The following is a 20,933-nucleotide window of genomic DNA, read 5'->3' as shown; positions in this document are numbered from 1 at the left end:
CTAAGTACCATCCACAGAGTACCAAACCCATGAGCGTGGAAGGGAGCGTAGAAAAGGCAGCAGACAACATTGACACCTGCAGGCCCAGAGGATAGCAGCACATAAGTCATATTGTGTGGTAAACTATTACATTCTTAGGAATGAGATTGAATGCAAAGAAGTTACATGTGCAACTGGTACATGAAGACATTGGAAAATCAAGGTTTTCCTAATCCTGAATACCACAGTGAGAAATTGGCAAGATGGTTACAAGGAAACAAAAATATCTGTCATGAACTCACATTCTCCAAGGTGCAAACAACATGGGTGTATTAAGTCGAACCTCATATACAGCTCTAGCATTACTGTAGATGAAGCAGTTGGATGTGCATACAAACTTGGAACAGCTGGAGTCATTAGTCTCCTTATAAATACCTGTCTTTCCCTGTTGTTTGTATGGAGTCCTTACCCTTCGTGTACCGATGTTCTTGTCTCCCGAGACTTACCCTTGCTATCTCGTCCTCCGAGTTCATGTCTGCTCCAATTTCCTCCCCAGCCATCAAGTGGGAGAAAAATGGTTTTGAGGGTACTCGCCAGGTTGTGTTCCGTGGAACCAGGGGAGGTCGCTCCGGAGTAAGCAGTCGAGAGGAGGTCCGGCAGCGATCTCCACTGTGGGCTCCCATTGACCCGGGGTTCGGTTGGGAGCCGCCACTTCCCCATTATGAACAGAGAGGGGAGAGGAGACGCAAATCGGCTGAGCCAGCGCCGCTGTGCAAGATGGCCACCAGTCCAGTGCCGCTGCACAAAATGGCCACCAACCCAGCACCACGAGGCAAAATGGAAGCCAGCCCCACGCCACAGCACAAGATGGCTGCCAACCCAGCGCCAGGAGGCGAGATGGACACCAGCATAGCGCCAGAGCACAAAGTGGCCACCAGTCCAGCGCTACAGTGCAAGATGGCCGCCAGCTCAACGCCAATGCCCAAGATGGCAGCAGAGACATTTTTGGATTATTTCTCTAGGCTGTCAAAAATCCTAGAGGTTCCCAAGACTGTTCACGTCACGTCTGCGGAGCCAGCACCACTGCACAAGATGTCTGCCAGCCTGGAGCCACTGCAGAGGAAGGCAGTTACAGTGGGCTTTCCTGAGTTGAGTCAGATTCCTGTTGACCATCCAGAGTCGATTCAGGTGCCCGTTGACTTTCCAGAGTTGAGTTAGATTCCTGTTGACCTTCCAGATTCGAGTCAGGTGCCCGTTGACTTTCCAGAGTTGAGTCAGTTTCCGGTTGACCCTCCGGTTGAGAGTTAGTCACCATCGACCCTCCAGAGTCAGGGTTAGTCACCGTTGACCTTCCAGAGTCAGGGCTAGTTCCTGTTGACCCTCCAGAGTCGAGTCAGGTGTTCGTGGACCCTCCTAAGTTGAGTCAGATGCTCATGGACCCTCCAGAGTCAGGGTTAGTCACCGTCGACCTTCCAGAGTCAGAGTTAGTCACCATCAACCCTCCAGAGTCAGGGTTAGTCACCGTTGACCTTCCAGAGTCAGGGCTAGTTCCTGTTGACCCTCCAGAGTCGAGTCAGGTGTTCGTGGACCCTCCAGAGTCAGGGGTAGTCACCGTTGACCTTCCAGAGTCAGGGTTAGTCGCCATTGACCTTCCGGAGTCAGGGTTAGTCACCGTTGACCTTCTGGAGTCAGGGTTAGTCACCATTGACCTTCCAGAGTCAGGGTTAGTCACCTTTGACCTTCCAGAGTCAGGATTAGATACCATGGACTTTCCAGAGACAAGGCTAGTCACCGTTGACCTTTCAGAGTCAAGTCAAGTCACTGGTGATCTTCAAGGACAGAGTCAAGTCACTGGTGATCTTCAAGGACAGAGTCACTGGTGATTGAAGATGTATCATATCGATCACAAGTGCAGTATGGAGTACCTCAAGGCTCAGTACTAGGGCCGCTACTCTTCACGCTTTATATGTTAGCCTTGGGAGATATCATCCGGAAACATGGTGTTAGCTTTCACTGTTATGCTGATGATACTCAGCTCTATATTTCTTCGCGGCCCGGTGAAACACACCAATTTGAAAAACTAATGGAATGCATAGTCGATGTAAAAAATTGGATGACGAGTAATTTCTTACTGCTAAATTCAGAAAAAAACAGGTGTTAATTATAGGACCTAAAAACTCTGCTTGTAATAACCTAGAACACTGTATAAGACTTGATGGTTGCTCTGTCAGTTCTTCGTCATCAGTTAGGAACCTAGGTGTGCTATTTGATCGCAATCTTTCCTTAGAAAGCCACGTTTCTAGCATTTGTAAAACTGCATTTTTCCAGCTCAAAAATATATCTAAATTACGGCCTATGCTCTCAATGTCAAATGCAGAAATGTTAATCCATTAACCTCAAGTTTAGATTACTGTAATACTTTATTGGGTGGTTGTTCTGCACGCTTAGTAAACAAACTACAGCTAGTCCAAAATGCAGCAGCAAGAGTGCTTACTAGAACCAGGAAGTATGACCATATTAGCCCGGTCCTGTCATCGCTGCACTGGCTCCCTATCAAACATTGTATAGATTTTAAAATATTGCTTATTACTTATAAAGCCCTGAATGGTTTAGCACCTCAGTATTTGAATGAGCTCCTTTTACATTATACTCCTCTACGTCCGCTACGTTCTCAAAACTCAGGCAATTTGATAATACCTAGAATATCAAAATCAACTGCGGGCGGCAGATCCTTTTCCTATTTGGCGCCTAAACTCTGGAATAACCTACCTAACATTGTTCGGGAGGCAGACACACTCTTGCAGTTTAAATCTAGATTAAAGACCCATCTCTTTAACCTGGCTTACACATAACATACTAATATGCTTTTAATATCCAAATCCGTTAAAGGATTTTTAGGCTGCATTAATTAGGTTAACCGGAACCGGAAACACTTCACATAACACCCGATGTACTTGCTACATCCTTTAGAAGAATGGCATCTACGCTAATATTTGTTTCTAATAATATAATGTTTCGCTCTTGTTCCGAGGTCACCGTGGCCACCAGATCCAGTCTGTATCCAGATCAGAGGGTCACTGCAGTCACCTGGATCCAGTACGTATCCAGACCAGATGGTGGATCAGCACCTAGAAAGGACCTCTACATCCCTGAAAGACAGCGGAGACCAGGACAACTAGAGCCCCAGATACAGATCCCCTGTAAAGACCTTGTCTCAGAGGACCACCAGGACAAGACCACAGGAAACAGATGATTCTTCTGCACAATCTGACTTTGGTGCAGCCTGGAATTGAACTACTGGTTTCGTCTGGTCAGAGGAGAACTGGCCCCCCAACTGAGCCTGGTTTCTCCCAAGGTTTTTTTCTCCATTCTGTCACCGATGGAGTTTCGGTTCCTTGCCGCTGTCGCATCTGGCTTGCTTAGTTGGGGTCACTTCATCTACAGCGATATCATTGACTTGATTACAAATAAATGCACAGACACTATTTAAACTGAACAGAGATGACATAACTGAATTCAATGATGAACTGCCTTTAACTGTCATTTTGCATTATTGAGACACTGTTTTCCAAATGAATGTTGTTCAATGCTTTGACGCAATGATTTTGTTTAAAGTACTATATAAATAAAGGTGATTGATTGATTGATAGATGAAGTGACCCCAACTAAGCAAGCCAGAGAGGACGGCGGCAAGGAACCGAAACTCCATCGTTGACAGAATGGAGAAAAAAACCTTGGGAGAAACCAGGCTCAGTTGGGGGGCAAGTTCTCCTCTGACCAGACGAAACCGGCAGTTCAGTTCCAGGCTACAGCAAAGTCAGATTGTGTAGAAGAATCATCTGTTTCCTGTGGTGTTGTCCTGGTGGTCCTCTGAGACAAGGTCTTTACAGGGGATCTTTATCTGGGGCTGTAGTTGTCCTGGTCTCCGCTGTCTTTCTAGGTGCCGATCCACCATCTGGTCTGGATACGTACTGGATCTGGGTGACTGCAGTGACCCTCTGATCTGAATACAGACTGGAACTGGTGGCTACGGTGACCTTGGAATAAGAGAGAAACGGACTAATATTAGCGTAGATGCCATTCTTCTAATGATGTAGCAAGTACATTGGGTGTTATGGGAAATGTTCCCAGTTCCAGTTTACCTAATTAATGCAGCCTAATTAATGCAACGGATTTGGATATTAAAAGCAAAGAGATTGTCTGCCTCCCAAACAATGTTAGGTAGGTTATTCCAGAGTTTAGGCACCAAATAGGAAAAGGATCTGCCGCCCGCAGTTGATTTTTATATTCTAGGTATTATCAAATTGCCTGAGTTTTGAGAACGTAGCGGACGTAGAGGATTATAATGTAAAAGGAGCTCATTAAAATACTGAGGGGCTAAACCATTCAGAGCTTTATAAGTTAAAAGCAATATTTTAAAATCTATACGATGTTTGATAGGGAGCCAGTGCAGTGTTGACAGGACCGGGCTAATATGGTCATACTTTCTGGTTCTAGTAAGAACTCTTGCTGCTGCATTTTGGACTAGCTGTAGTTTGTTTACTAAGCATGCAGAATAACCGCCCAATAAAGCATTACAATAATCTAACCTTGAGGTCATAAATGCATGGATAAACATTTCTTCATTTGACTTTGAGAGCATAGGCCATAATTTAGATATATTTTTAAGATTGAAAAATTTAGTATTACAAATGCTAGAAACGTGGCTTTCTATGGAAATATTGCGATCAAATAGCACACCTAGGTTCCTAACTGATGACGAAGAATTGACAGAGCAGCCATCAAGTCTTAGACAGTGTCCTAGGTTATTACATGCAGAGTTTTTAGGTCCTATAATTAACACCTAACACGTCATCCAGTTTTTTATATCGGCTATGCATTCCATTAGTGTGTTTCACCAGGCCATGGAGAAATATAGAGCTGAGTATCATCAGCATAACAGTGAAAGCTAACACCATATTTCTTGATGATATCTCCCAAGGGTAACATATAAAGTGTGAAGAGTAGCGGCCCTAGCACTGAGCCTTGAGGTACTCCATACTGCATTTGTGATCGATATTTTACCTCTTCATTCACTGCTACGAATTGATGGCGGTCAAATAAGTACGATTTAAACAATGCTAATGCACTTTAATTAATGCCAACAAAGTGTTCAAGTCTATGCAAAAGAATGTTGTGGACAATTGTGTCAAACGCAGCACTAAGATCCAATAGAACTAATAGAGAGAAACAACCATGATCAGATGATAAGAGCAGGTCATTTGTAACTCTAAGGAGAGCAGTCTCAGTACTATGATACGGTCTAAATCCTGACTGGAAATCCTCACATAAACCATTTTTATATAAGATGGAATATAATTGCGAGGATACCACCTTTTCTAGTATCTTGGTCAGAAAAGGGAGATTCGAGATTGGTCTATAATTAACTAGTTCTTTGGGGTCAAGTTGTGTTTTTTTTAGTTTTTTATGAGAGGCTTAATAACAGCCAGTTTGAAGGTTTTGGGGACATATCCTAATGACAATGAGGAATTTATAATAGTCAGAAGTGGATCTATGACTTCTGGAAGCACTTCTTTTAGGAGCTTATATGGTATAGGGTCTAAAACATATATGTTGTTGGTTTAGATGATTTAACAAGTTTATACAATTCTTGCTCTCCTATAGTAGATAATGAGTGGAACTGTTCCTCGGGGGGTCTATAGTGCACTGTCTGATGCGATACTGTAGCTGACGACTGAATGGTTACAATTTTATCTCTAATAGTATTGATTTTAGAGGTAAAGTAGTTCATAAAGTAATTACCGCTGTGATGTTGGAAAATTTCGACACTTGTTGGGGCTTTATTATTCGTTAATTTAGTCACTGTATTGAATAAATACTTGGGGTTATGTTTGTTTTCTTCTGAACGAGAGGAAAAGTAATCAGATCTAGCAGTTTTTAATGCTTTTCTGTAGGATAGGTTACTTTCCCGCCAAGCAATACGAAATACCTCTAGTTTTGTTTTCCTCCAGCTGCGTTCCATTTTTCTGGCTGTTCTCTTTAGGGTGCAAGTATGCTCATTATACCTTGGTGTCATACTGGTTTCCTTAACCTTCCTTAAAAATAAAGGAGCAACTGTATTTAAAATGATAGAAAAGAGAGAGTCTATAGTTTTTGTTATCAAGTCATCAAGTTGTTCTGAGGTTTTGGATATGCTAAGGAATTCGGATACATCAGGAAGATAACTTACAAAGCAGTCTTTTGTGGTAGAAGTGATGGTTATACCATACTTGTAACAAGAAGTAGAATTTATAATATTGGCTATATGACATTTGCACAAAACTAAATAATGATCTGAGATATAATCACTTGGCTGCATAATTTCAACACTATCAATATCAATTCCATGTGATAATATTAAATCTCTAGTATGATTTCGACAATGAGTAGGTCTTGAAATGTGTTGTCTAACCCCAGTAGAGTTTAGAATGTCTATAAATGCTTATCCCAATGCATCTTTTTCATTATAAACATGGATATTAAAATCACCAACTATTTCTCACCGTTCACCTTTTTACTAAAGCCACTCGCTGCTGGTGAGCCCGGGTGCGAGGGCCCGTTAATCGCTGCTTCCAGCTTTAATTTTGGAATTGGGTTTGTAAGAAATGTGGTGGAGTAAAAGTAAAAGTTGGCTGAAATATAAAAACTCAAGTAAAGTACAGATACACGCAAAAAATATTTAAGTACTCTAACCAAGTATTTTTACTTCTCTACAATACACCATTGCATAAAAAATTGTGTTTACAACAATACTACAACATTGTTTTAATAGTACAACATTATGTAGCCAATCACAGACAAATCTGTTAATTTTTTTAATGCAATGGCCAATCCCTCTGAGTTCAATGTGCACTTCAATGAGCACTTGGGGGAACACGTGAGAGATGCCCTGAATGAAAGCACATTCACTCTCTGACAGAAGATGGTGCTAAACTGCAAAAAATGCAGCTCTTACCCTGGAAACCCCATAAATAAAGCAAATACACTACTTTCTAAATAATATAAAATAATATTTTTTTTTTAAATAGCCATTCAGATTTGTGTATTTGCTATAATGTTCATCACAGTGCCAAATATTTAATTATTTAGTCTTAATAGGCTAATTATTTAAAACTTTTTATGTTATTTTAATCTGGACTACAACATGCCCTATATTGTTTGAAAGTGTTTTGATTCTCCTGTTAATTCAAACTTTACATTAGAGCTTCATTAGTTAACATTAGTTAATTCATTAGTTAACATAAACTGCCAGTGAAAAAGTCTTCTGAACATTCATTTATCTTAGATATTCCAATATTTAACATATTGTTAACATCGAAACTTTGCAACTGTATTAGTTAATTAGCATTAATGTATTACTAACTTGTATTTTTTTTTTTTTTACGAAGATTAATAACGTCTGTAGCAAATGTAGCAATTGCTCATTTTGAATGTAAACGGTTAACTAATAAGGTTTTATTGTAGTGATATCTATGGGTCTTTATAGTTCTTTTGCACTTTAAACTTTATATATTTTTCTGTATTGCTTTATTGAATTTAAATGTTTAGTTATTTTTGTTTTAAGAAAAAAGTTATTTAACCTATAATACTGTATTATGACCACTAATTTTTAAAAAATAAATTTCAATACCGTATACCATGATAAATGCATAATCAATTAATTGCAATAGGAAAATTTGATACCGGCATATCCCTAGTCACAACAGATGTGAATTAAGGCACCGTTCACTATTTTCAGAAGCACCTTCAGTGATTTGGTTCTGAGACCAGGCCTGATCTGAATACTAAGTAAACCAGGACTAAATGTATTTTCTGCTTTGGTCTGCACCAAAAGAACCAAGAGAATGGAGCTACAAGTGTAAACACACCATTAAACTCTGATCAAATCATAAAGAGTTCATAAGTGTCCCACTCAAGGACCTCAGAGCGCAGCGCGGCCGGCACCGGCAACCTGCCCGCCGGGCACTCTCCCGGCACCTGCACCCCTCGACCGGCCTCCTCAACTCGCTGCTCGATACCCCACGAAAGAGCCCGACCACCACCCCCTCAGGAAGGATGGCCTCGGCCGCAACCTCCCCCTCTGGAGCACCGAACAGACGAGAGAGGGCATCGGGTTTGGTGTTCTTGGATCCCGGCCGGTACGAGAGGGTGAAATTGAACCTGGCAAAGAAGAGCGCCCAACGGGCCTGGCGCGAGCTCAGCCTCCTGGCCGAACGGACGTATTCCAGGTTCTTGTGATCCGTCCAGACCAGGAAGGGCTGCACTGACCCCTCCAACCAGTGACGCCACTCACCCAAGGCCAATCGTACCGCCAACAGTTCTCTATTGTCGATGTCGTAGTTACGTTCTGCAGGGCTGAGACGACGAGAGAAGAATGCACAAGGGTGGAGCTTCCCACCGTGGAGGGAACGCTGAGACAGGACTGCGCCAACCCCGACGTCCGAAGCATCAACCTCAACAATGAATTGGGCCTCAGGATCTGGAACCAACAGAACAGGTGCAGAGACAAAACGGGACTTTAAAATGTCAAAGGCTACCTGCGCTTCCTGGTTCCAGCTGAAGGACACTTTAGAGGAGGTTAAGGCTGTGAGCGGTGCAGCGATCTGACCAAAATTTCTGATGAATTTCTGATGAAAGTTGGCAAAACCCAGGAATCGCTGCAGAGCCTTCCGGGAGTCAGGAACCGGCCACTGGGCGACAGCTTCAATCTTAGCGGGATCTGGCTTGATCCCCTCCGTAGAAATAATGTGGCCAAGGAACGTAACTGACTCAGCGTGGAATTCGCACTTCTCCGCCTTGACAAACAACTGATTTTCTAGTAACCACTGGAGAACCCGTCTGACATGCTGGGTGTGTAATTGGAGATAGGGAGAAAATCAAGATATCATCCAAATACACAAAGACACATTGATTGATCATGTCACCCAACACGCTGTTGACGAGTCCCTGGAAAACGGCTGGAGCATTGGTAAGACCAAACGGAAGAACCAAGTACTCGTAGTGTCCCGAAGGAGTGTTAAACGCCGTCTTCCACTCATCCCCCTCCCGAATGCGCACCAAGTGGTAGGCGTTGTGCAGGTCTAACTTGGTGAAGACGCGAGCTCCCTGTAATAATTCAAAGGCAGAAGACATTAAAGGTAGGGGGTACCTTTTCTTAATATTAATGTCATTCAAACCTCTGTAATCAATACAAGGGCGCAGGGAGCCGTCCTTCTTCTGAACAAAGAAAAAACCTGCACCAGCGGGAGAGGAGGAATGGCGGATGAGCCCAGCTTGAAGTGACTCACGTATATACTTGTCCATGGCCTCTCTTTCAGGACCCGAAAGGGAATATAAACGACCCTTAGGCGGAGAAGAGCCCGGGAGAAGATCAATGGCACAGTCGTAGGGGCAATGTGGGGGTAGCGAGGTGGCCCGGGCCTTACTGAAGACCGCCCGAAGATCATGGTACTCCACAGGAACACCGGACAGGTCAGAGGGATCCTCCTGGGGAAGACAAGACACAGAGACAGGAGGAAAAACAGCACCCAAACATGACACGTGACAAGACTGACTCCAGGCTAACACGGAATTGTTGACCCAGTCAATGTGAGGATTGTGTTTATGCAGCCATGGGTGTCCCAGAATTAAAGGGGCCTTAGGGGAATCAATAATAAACAACTCAATCAGCTCGCTATGGCTATCAGCAATATGAAGGTTTAACTTGGGGGTGATGTGAGTGATGGTGGTAAGGGGACGGCCAGCTAATGACCATGCTGATACGGGACTAACTAAAGGGATAAGTGGTGAATGTCTAAAATCTATATTGTCTAGGATTTCTCACATAAAATCTGACAAAAGTAAAGGTAAAATTGAAATTAAAATAATGTAAAAACAACAACAATAAAAACAATTTAAACCATAGCCAAATGCATATCATTGTTTTATTATAAATAATTTTTAACATCACTGAATGTTTCCCAACAACAAATAAAGAAAAAAGAAAAAAAAAAAAGAATAAAAGCCACAAAGCAAAAAACAAATGTTCACTGGAGCACACAAGAAAAAAAGAACAAAGACATAGCCACATGGTAACCAGTACTATTATATTATGGAACAAATTTACATAAAAAAATATAATAATTGCACAGTTCAATAAAAAATATTGCAATAAGGTACAAGATTTATCTTTGTAGAAACCAGATAATGAAAGCGACGTGACATACAGCCCAGTATGGTCACTGTTTCAAGCTTGTTTTCATTTTTCTTTGTAAACAATTATTGATTAAAATTGTGCTATGATTTCAGGAGTGTCTTAAAACCCCTCTAAAACAGAGAGGAAGTTCCAAGAAAATTTCTAATGGAAGCTGCTGACAGAGATAGAAAACACAGGTGATTCGAGAAACCTTATTTAATAACTTCATATTTATTTTTTACAATATATCATCATGCATCTGTAAAATCTAAAAATCTTAAGTTTTTTTGTATGTTTTTCATTTTACTATTTTTCTTTTCTGCATTCCCCCTATTCTCTAGTTTGTTTATCTCTAATAAGGAGCTGGAGGTCGTGGAGAAGCAGATCCGTGACCTTGTGGAGAAGCAGGCCCAACTGAGAGAGTGGAGAGCCGTGCTGGAAACATTCAGGGGTTGATGCTCATAAGTCCGGGGTAAATATACAGCATGCTGCTAACTCTCCCACCACCTCTACTCTGTGTGGTTCTCTGCACAGGCCCGGTGTACCCAGGACGCGATCTTCCCAGATGTCCTTCACCCTATTTCACAGTGTAAGACATGAGCCAGGCCCTGGGCGACGACCTCTTCCCTCCGCCGCCTCCGGTCTTAAGGTGAAGTGCACACTCACTGTTTCCCTGGTGCTCGTGTTTTTGATATTTCTGCACAGATACCCGCGATCCTGAAGTGTGAAGAGTGCCCCTAGAGCGGTCGTGCTTCACGCCGGGGTTTAACGACACCATGCTGCGGCAGACAGAGACACTGAAGAGGGACTTCAGGATGATCATCGTGTCAGGAACGGTTCCCACTTATAAATGAGGACACGAAAGGTTCAGTAGACTTGTTGCTTTAAATGAATTGTTTTTGTCATGGTGTAAAGGACATAATCAGCTATTTGTTAATATTTGGAATCTTTTTCAGGAGCATCCTAGGCTTTTTCGCGGTGATGGCCTGCTCCCAAGCAGAGTCGGAGTGGAGCTGCTCTCTGACAACATCTCCAGGAAACTTTTCTCCATATGACTAGTAAGTCAATTGTCAAATAACTGCTATGATGACTTTTGTTCTACCCACTTAAATTGAAGTGGTAAACTATCCCTTTAACAGTAGTGAAAAGGGAGCAACTTATAAAAAAAAAAATAGTTCATATATAATATATATAATTTATCATTTTGAAAGAAGCAGAATAAGACAATAACTATTTTTTCAGATACAGTAGGTTCACTTTACATATTTATTTAACATCTTTGTTGGTTAATATTAATGACTCGAATAGGTACTTTATTAGGAAAGTGATAAAAAATTATGTGAAATGTGGCCAAGTATGGTCACCCATACTCAGAATTAGTGCTCTGCATTTACACCGTCCAAAGTGCACACACAGCAGTAAACACACACACACACAGAGTAATATTATATTCCGGTCTAATCTTATTAACGAAGACGCGGCATTAATTTTGTCATAGTTTTTATCATCAGATATTAGTTTTAGCTTGTCAATGTCTCATCTTAGTTACAGAAAAATGTTTGTTCAAATATTTTTAGTCATCGCAAAATTCACACTGTGTTCCCCGAATAGTGAGGTCAAAGTATACAATCAATGCAGGCTTTAGAAAAAAAAATCTGATTGTTATTAAACCAGAAAATAAGTTTGGGCTCATAATCATTAGATACCATGCACCCAAAGCAGTTATTGTAAATGAAATGATAACAGATAATAGTTTTGATGTACTCTGCTTGACTGAAACCTGGCTAAAACCAAATTATTATATTGGTCTAAATGAGTCTACTCCACCAAACTATTGTTATTAGCATGAGCCCCATCAGACTGGTCGTGGGGGAGGTGTTGTAACAATATATAGCGATATTCCCAATGTTACCCAGAAAACAGGATACAGGTTTAACTAATTCGAAAAACTTATGCTTAATGTTACGCTGTCACATATGCAAAAGAAATCAATTGTATTGCTTGGTCTGGCTACTAGGGATGTGACGAGACAATTATCCCACGAGACGAGATGACAGGTTTCCTGCGTGGTCTTAAAAAACCTTAAAAGCATTGAATTTATTAATTTGGAAATAATACCTTAAAAAGACTTAAAAAAGTCTTGAATTTTGATGTCTGGGTCTTAAAATTTGTGCTGTATGTAACTTCTTCGTATTGTAATTTTCCTCAAAAGTTTCATTTGTCAACCACGATTATTTTGATTAAATGACTGTGGCGAGTGGGGCGGGGCCGAGGGACGTGGGAACAAGGAGTGAGGCCGGCGGAATGATTGGGAAATCAGCGACACCTGCGACCCACCGCCGGTCTCGAGTCCCACGTAGGAGATGGAAGGATATAAAACTGGAGCGACGAAAGTGAAGGACGAGAGAGGACTAGACCTGGGCCTTATTTTATGTTTGGCTTTTTATTTGCGCCCATCAGTCGTCCGTGAGGGGCTGATGCGCTGTTTTGTTTGTTTTGTGATTATTAAAGTTTCATTTTGATTGTCTGCCGGTTCCCGCCTCCTTCTTCCCGATGATTAGGAAGTATATTATTACAATGACGTAGTATAAATAAAAAATGACTGAACCAATATTTGAGAACGCAACACAGCCCCGGGTCACAGTACAAAATACTGTGAACACGTGATGCCTTCAGTAAATGATGATCACGTGCTATAGAACCACAACCATAGACTGCAACACAACACAAACCTCAAGCAACAAGCAAAGGATAAGCGCGAAAAATCAACTAAAATCTCAGCATTCCACAGGAAAGATTGACTGACGCCGTTATATTTCTAACGTTTGTTTTTACGTTAGCTAGCTACCAATTTCATTCTGAGGTTATGGGGAAATGTAAATTTAAGGAAGCGTGGCTGTATAAAAACAATTTTCGTCATTGGTTAAAACCAGTGAACAGCAAAGTTTTGAGGCTTTTTGCACCATATACAAAAAAAGGATTCAGCAAGGTACAATGGGAATTAAGGCATTAGAGTCTCATGCCAAGTCGTCCAAGCACATGAACGCTCTCAATGGACAAAAACAAATCGCCTGCCTGTTTCAACCAACGTATGTTAGCCAGCCAGCTGCTAATGTGCCTGAAGTGGCAGCAGGAGCTAATGTTAGCCAGCTTGCTGCTAGTGCTGCATGCCCTCCAGCTATGTCCGCAACTAGAGTGGATCATCGCACAGCTTTTGGGTCCACACCAACAATGAAAGCCGAGGTGTTGTGGACTCTTAACACAATCACTAAACACCAGTCCTACAATGGAAATGAGGGTATCTCAGAGCTTTTCAAGTTCATGTTCCCTGACTCCGACATCGCTAAAATGTTTACTTGCGGCCCCAACAAAACAGCTTATATAGCCTAGTTTGGTTTAGCTATTCACATCAAAGAAGAACTGGTGTCCAAAGTCATCAAATCACCATTCGTTCTGATGTTTGATGAGAGTCTCAACTAGACTACGAAAAACAAAGAGCTGGATGTGCACCTCTGCTTCTGGAACGAGGAACAGGTTCAGTCTAGATATCTGGGCTCTCAGTTTATGGGACATTTCACTGCACAAGACCTGCTGTAACATCTCAAAGTAAGGATAATAATTTTATCCTTATTTTAAAAGCTCATCAATTTATATTGATAGACTCAACTTTTGTGCATATACTCTTCTGTTACTGTAATATTACATGACTAATTAGTTATTTCCCTTAACAATATGTGCTCATCAAGTCCTCTTATTTGAGTAATCAAATGCAACCCTTTTTTTTTTTCAAAATGTATGGACAGACTGAACCTCAGGGACTTGGTGTCCCTCTCAATGGATGGGCCCAGTGTGAATTGGAAATTCTTGGACCTTTTCCAGAAAGATCACGCTGTAGCCGCACTGGGTTGTACATAATAATTAACTCAAATGATATATAGGAAATTTTAATAATTAATCAGGAATATGATTAATATATATATCTCATATGACAGTTACATTAAAATGATTGAAGATGAAAAATAGGTCAATTGTGTATACCAATAACTCATTACAAGGCACTGTAATTTACTCATTAATATGTCAATATTCCATTCTTTATATCAATTATAGTGATATATCTTACTGTAAATTATCGCAAATCAAACAGTGGTTTGTCCAGCAAAAAGCCCTACGATTAACTTATCAACTTTCAATAAAGTTATCACTTCTTATAATTCAAGGAAAAATATTCTCTGGCCATGAAAACATTATCCTTTCATTATGAAATTTTGTTATGAAATTTTGACATGACATGAAAGATTATGATATGTCCAGGACATGGACAAGCTAGAATAGGAAGAAAACCAGGAGAGCTCTGGAAACTTGATGTGATTCTTTGGTGCTCAAGACATTTCACCATGCATGCATTTGGAAGGCTTCATCTGATTAAAAAAACATGGTTTTAACATAACCCAATTTTTAATATTGTTAAAAATTTATATCATTTGTCTTAATACACAACTTTAGTTGTCTTTATGTTGTATCCTCCAGTAAAGTACTGCACATGGTGTTGGATAATAAAGTAGGGTGAATATTCTATATTAAGAATGGTGTTTGGTAAATACGCCATTTAATTTTGTAAACAATAGACATAATGTGTTTTAATTAAGAAATGAACATTTGGTTGCATTAATGACATTCAGTTAGATGAAGGTGATGTACAAGGGAAAGATCAACATGAATCCAGTTCTGTATAATAAGCAAGATGAGCATGCACATTACTGATGTTAAGTACCTGAGGAGGACAAATTTGAGGAGTATTTTACACAGAGACACAAATTAGCTCTTAATATTGTGATTCTTTGCATTGCATGATATGTATGGCTTTTGCACCATAAATTACACACTCTCTGCACCTTGTCTTACTGAATGACACATTGTGTGAAAGTACAATGAAGTGTCACAGTATGTATTGGTTGTTTAAATTGTTGTCTTTGTTTACTGTCAACACTGTATTCTTGCACCTGATGTAAGTAAATATTTGGAGCCCATTCCAAATAGGCACTGATGTATATTTTTGTGGTTCTATTCTTATTCTAAGATAAACATAACTTACAACTAACATATTGGCAAGTTGTTGAAACGACAATCTTTAAAATATGACTCAGCACAGTTTGCTGTACATGATGAAAAAAGGTATGTGTATGTTTTACTGCCCTTCCATCCCCAGGGGCCCAGTAGAGTCCCCTAGAAGAGCAAAAAAAAAAAAAAAAAAAAAAAAAAAATTATATTTCAAATGGCTGTAAATCAAAGTCTGATTATAGTGTCAAAGAAAAAATTGGCAGGACAACTAATTATGCTATGCTAATTAAATAATGTTGGACAGAGTTTTCAAACATATATGGAAAGGTGGTATAAAGGTGTTGGTTGCACTTTATTTTACAGTACGTGTACTAACATGTAATTATAGTGTACTTACAGTGTATTTATCTTAGAAAGTTCTGGTATTACAAGGTAACTAAATGTGGTAGGGTTAGGTTTAGGGGTAGGTTCAGGGTTAGTACCTAGTTATTACATAGTTATTGTAATTACTATAATAAGTACATAGTATGTACATGAGGAACAGGACTGTAAAATAAAGTGCTACCAAGGTGTTTAAAAAAGTACACTTAGTAAAATATCGAATTTCAACCTGCCTCTTAAATATGTCATTAATGTTTACACAATGAACATGTTGACCCTTTTTTAAAAAAAGATTGCATTTTCCCTTATTTTATTATTAAACATTTTAAACTACATTACCCATAAGCCTCTGCCATTCTATCGATTGAACGCGTGGTATTTTATTGGGGTTTGTGCTTAGGGTTAGGGTTATGATCTCGGTAAAGAGGTAATTTCTCACGACATAGCAACACTGTATTGTAAACTGAAGGTGTTACTTATGTAATAATTACAGCCAAACGGACTTTGCAACATTAAGCGGTTATTCATTTGGGTTAAAATATAGTCCAATCACAGCGAGTTCTGCGAGAGCCAAGGGAACTTTAAAGTCAATAGCAACCCAGTTGAGCAGAGGCGTCACATTTACTTGTACATATATGGTCATTTATGCCAGGAGCTTCCGGGTTCCTGTGGTGAATGGACAGAAGCTGTAGTTAACCTGATGCATCAAGAAATTTGTTGATTAAAGGTTTTTTTTTTTTTTCATTTTTCAATGAAGGCATAATTATTCCCGTTGTATTGAATAGGCTACATTTTTTACACTAATATTAATGTACAATACTTAAACTCAAAAGTTTGCATATACTGTGTGATAAATAAATGTCAAAATGTTTAATTTGCTTAAAAAAACACCTCTGAAGATTATTTAAACACAGTATTTTTCTACTATTAAATTTCCCCTCTGTAATATTTACAATGTATTTATAGTGTATTAAAGGTAAACAATTAATCACTTCTACGTTTCCTGGAAATGGACGCTAAAAACTTGCCATTCTTAGATCTACCAGTTGAACTATTGGAATAGAAAAGAAACAAACAAAAAACATCATGAATCACTCATTGTCTAGTCATTTTACAGTGTTTATTGATATGTCAAACTTTTCCCATATAAACATAGTGCCCAGAAAAGTCTCTCTCCAGTTTATTCCACTATGAAAACAATGAAAAAAACAGTTGATTATAAAAAAAAAAACAGAAACCCCCTTCAAAAAACATAAGTTTAATATTCAAAAATAAAAACACAGAATTTGTTTACTGAAATCCTGACAAAAGATGCCAAAGAATAATCAAGGCTACAGTTAAAAATATATTATTTTCTTCCCTTTATCAAACGAATAGGCAAAATTAAGAACAATCCCAGCAGGCACAGGATGTTGACTCCAACGTCGGCTAGACGTTGGATCTTAGTTGAAAATGAAAATCTGGTTGACGTCTAAATCCAACGACAGTTTGACGTCAAGCTCCAACACTGGGCAGATGCTGAATTTTGGCTGGAATACCCCCCCCCCCCAAAAAAATACATAAAAATAAAATAAAAATAACAAACAGTACACGTATTATCAGCTTCACTTATTACTAACCAGTTTGACTTTATTTCTGTCAGACGTCTACAGAAGCTATTTTTGACAGAGATTTAGATTTCGATGTTTAATTTGAAAATGTTGGTCACCATTATTGTGATTAGTGTTTGCTTTAGTTGGGTGGTTTGACTCTTGGATTAGTAAACTCATGGTTCTTGTAATAGTGTTTCCTAAAACATATTTTATTATGAAAGGAGCCATAAACAAAGATAAGGTGGTATAGTCTTCATCATCATAAAGATGAGTGATTGAGGACTCTTGTCACTGACCTAAAGTGTTTATTTATTATTAATGAACTACATTCAGCAACTTCTTTCTTTCCACAGATTAGACATTCTGAATTTTCATTTTTAAATACATTTTTGGAGAAAAAAATCTTTCGAGACACATAGACATCAATAATAAGTATATGAATCTCAACAATGGTGACGTGCCTCATGCAGCAATGCATGTTGGGAACCACCACAGTATAAAACTCATGGCTCCCAGCATGCATTGCTGCATAAAGCATGTCACCATTGTTGAGATTCATATGCTGATTGTTGATGTCTGTGTAGGTTAAATCTTTTGAGCTCATGTTTGTTAAGATTTTAAATGATTGTTATAATACTGCTGGATCTGGGTTTGTAATATGAATGTACAAAAGGAACAACACAATTGTCAGATTAAAAAACGTCAGTGAATCAGGTTATTTCATGGTCATTATAAAAACATTAACAGATAACAGCCATCATCTGATCTCATGTGACTTTAGCTTTCTTTGATGCTGCAAATGTGCTTGACAAACACACTATCACAGCAGACAAAAAAAAGACGAAAGATATAATAAGAGTTAAGAGCCCAACTAAAGGAAACACTAATCACTGTTATGGTGTTTAACTTTTATGCTGTTATGGAAATTAAACACATTACAATTAAACCCCATGTTAATTTTCAATAAGAGCTTTTGTAGATGTCTGACAGAAATAAAGTCAGTCTGGTTAGTAATAAGTGAAGCTGGTAATGCTGTTTGTGGAGTTGTTTAATCCTCCTCTGCTGAGATCTTGAGATATTTAATGTGCTGCATGCATTTCACCCTTTGTTGAAGTGTGGTGCTTAATCCAACCAAAATTCAACGTCTGTCTGATGTCAGAGTTTGACATCAAACAAAGTTGGGTTTAGACGTCAACCCAACTTTCATTTTCAACCAAAATACGACGTCTGACTGATGTTGGATTAGTTGGAGTCCAACGTCTTCCTGACGTCACATTGATGTACTGTGCCTGCTGGGATGCTTCAATATATTACAATTATCACCTTTAAAAATATATATCCTGTAATCATTGTTTGCTTCTATTATGAATAAATGCAAAACAAATAAATGGATAATAATTATATATATATATATATAGTGAGAGTGACAGGAGTGCTTATAGTAGAGATGGGAGTGATGACTGTAGAGGAGAAATTAATACAAGCAGAAATGCTAAGAATGGAGGTCGGCAGTTGAGGACTGAGAGCAGATGTGTCACAGAAGAGAGGATCTGGAAGCTTTTGAATGGGCTGATATTGTGAAGAGCTGATGAAGAATGTGAGTAATCTGTGAGAAATCCTGCAAGAAGAAACAAAGAGAATTTATCACATGATGAACAACAAAAACACTGACAACAACAAATGGCAGAATACAATATACTTTAACTGCAGTGTGCATAACAGTAAACAGAACAGTATTGTCTGTTGCTGTGGATGCTAAAATACTTCTCATTTTAGTTATTGGTCTTTGTGTAAACAGCTTTTAGTGATCTGATTTGCCCAAATTCACTGAAGATCTGATTTGTAGCACTTGAAAAGTTAACCTAGCATTTCCATTATCTTGCTTCTAAGACAGATGTGTTCAGTAAAATCACCGTAGAAAGAAAGGCAGACTATGAGGTGTGGACAGATATCATGTACTGTTGAAACAGGAAGAGACGGCACCAATTTGTAAAGATTAATAAAGAATACAATGGACTTAATATAAACTTCATGATATAAACACTCTTACAATGGGCACAATCTGATGGGAGTTGTGCTAATGGCCAATAACAGCAGTAGGAGTAAAAGTTGTAGAATTTTGTACAAGTATGCTTGTACAATATAATATGATTATTTTATGAATTATTACTACTACAACATGCTCTTTGTTGACAGGCTATGTGAACCAAAGTTTAAGAAACATCAAATGCTGAGAAAAATGTATCTGTAGTAAGGTTCAGTCAAGGTGCTCAGACGCACAGACGTACCATTGGAAGTGTTTGCCTTTGCAGCTTTTGGTCTTCTTCATAAATGCACAAGATGGTCAAATTCAAATCTCATGACAGGCCTTCCTGAAATACAGTCGTGGCCAAAAGCTTTGAGAATTACATAAATATTAGAAAATTGGAAAAGTTGCTGCTTACGTTTTTATAATAGCAACTTGCATATACTCCAGAATGTTATGAAGAGTGATCAGATGAATTGCATAGTCCTTCTTTGCCATGAAAATTAACTTAATCCCAAAAAAACCTTTCCACTGCATTTCATTGCTATCATTAAAGGACCTGCTGAGATCATTTCAGTAATCGTCTTGTTAACTCAGGTGAGAATGTTGATGAGCACAAGGCTGGAGATCATTATGTCAGGCTGATTGGGTTAGAATGGCAGACTTGACATGTTAAAAGGAGGGTGATGCTTGAAATCATTGTTCTTCCATTGTTAACCATGGTGACCTGCAAAGAAACGCATGCAGCCATCCTTGCGTTGCATAAAAATGGCTTCACAGGCAAGGATATTGTGGCTACTAAGATTGCACCTAAATCAACAATTTATAGGATTCAATTCAATTCAATTCAAGTTTATTTGTATAGCGCTTTTTACAATACAAATCGTTACAAAGCAACTTTACAGAAAATTATGTTTCTACAATATTTAGTAGTAGCTAGTAGTTTGTGCACATTTGACAGGATTTTAGAAAAAATAATAATAATACAAGACGTAGTCAGGTAGACGATGAACTATCAATATTATTAATTAAGTTATTATATGATGCAGTCACACATTTAGCAATAATTGTTAGTTCTGTTTGTTGATTCAGGGTTAGCATCATCTGAGGTCCTCTGAGGGTCAGCATCATCTCTTCTCAGGTGTTCTGGATCCAGACTGGAGCTTGTGTAAATCCCGTGGCGAAACATAGAAACAAAATAGAGACATCATTAGCATAGCTGCTGATCCAACAAAGTAAAATTAGTTTAACCTAAGCTAATGAATAAAGATGCACCTTTTTCAGATGCAACTACACTCACAATTTAAAAGATACATTATTCGTATGCTTGGCGAAAGAGATGTGTTTTTAATCTAAATTTAAACAGAGAGAGTGTGTCTGAACCCCGAACATTATCAGGAAGGCTATTCCAGAGTTTGGGAGCCAAATGTGAAAAAGCTCTACCTCCTTTAGTGGACTTTGCTATCCTAGGAACTACCAAAAGTCCAGCGTTTTGTGACCTTAGGGTGCGTGATGGGTTGTAGCATGGTAGAAGTCTATTTAGGTATGCAGGAGCTAAACCATTTAGGGCCTTATAGGTAAGTAATGATAATTTGTAACTGATACGTAACTTAATAGATAGCCAGTGCAGATACTGTAAAATTGGGGTAATATGATCATATTTTCTTGACCTCGTAAGGAC

General features: G+C 39.1%; 1 long non-coding RNA gene across 1 annotated transcript; it reads left to right on the top strand.

Annotated features, from left to right (window-relative positions):
• The first annotated feature begins 7,352 nt into the window (after positions 1-7,352).
• On the top strand, positions 7,353-15,235 carry LOC127965990 (uncharacterized). The gene is made up of 3 exons (XR_008155524.1): positions 7,353-10,389; positions 10,534-11,057; positions 11,149-15,235. It is a non-coding gene; the product is annotated as an uncharacterized LOC127965990 (long non-coding RNA).
• Positions 15,236-20,933: the final 5,698 nt, after the last annotated feature.

Source organism: Carassius gibelio, chromosome B10 (genome assembly GCF_023724105.1).
Source record: "Carassius gibelio isolate Cgi1373 ecotype wild population from Czech Republic chromosome B10, carGib1.2-hapl.c, whole genome shotgun sequence".
Classification (NCBI taxonomy): domain Eukaryota; kingdom Metazoa; phylum Chordata; class Actinopteri; order Cypriniformes; family Cyprinidae; genus Carassius; species Carassius gibelio.
Note: the sequence above shows the minus strand (reverse complement) of the source record. Positions and strands in the feature narration are given on the sequence as shown.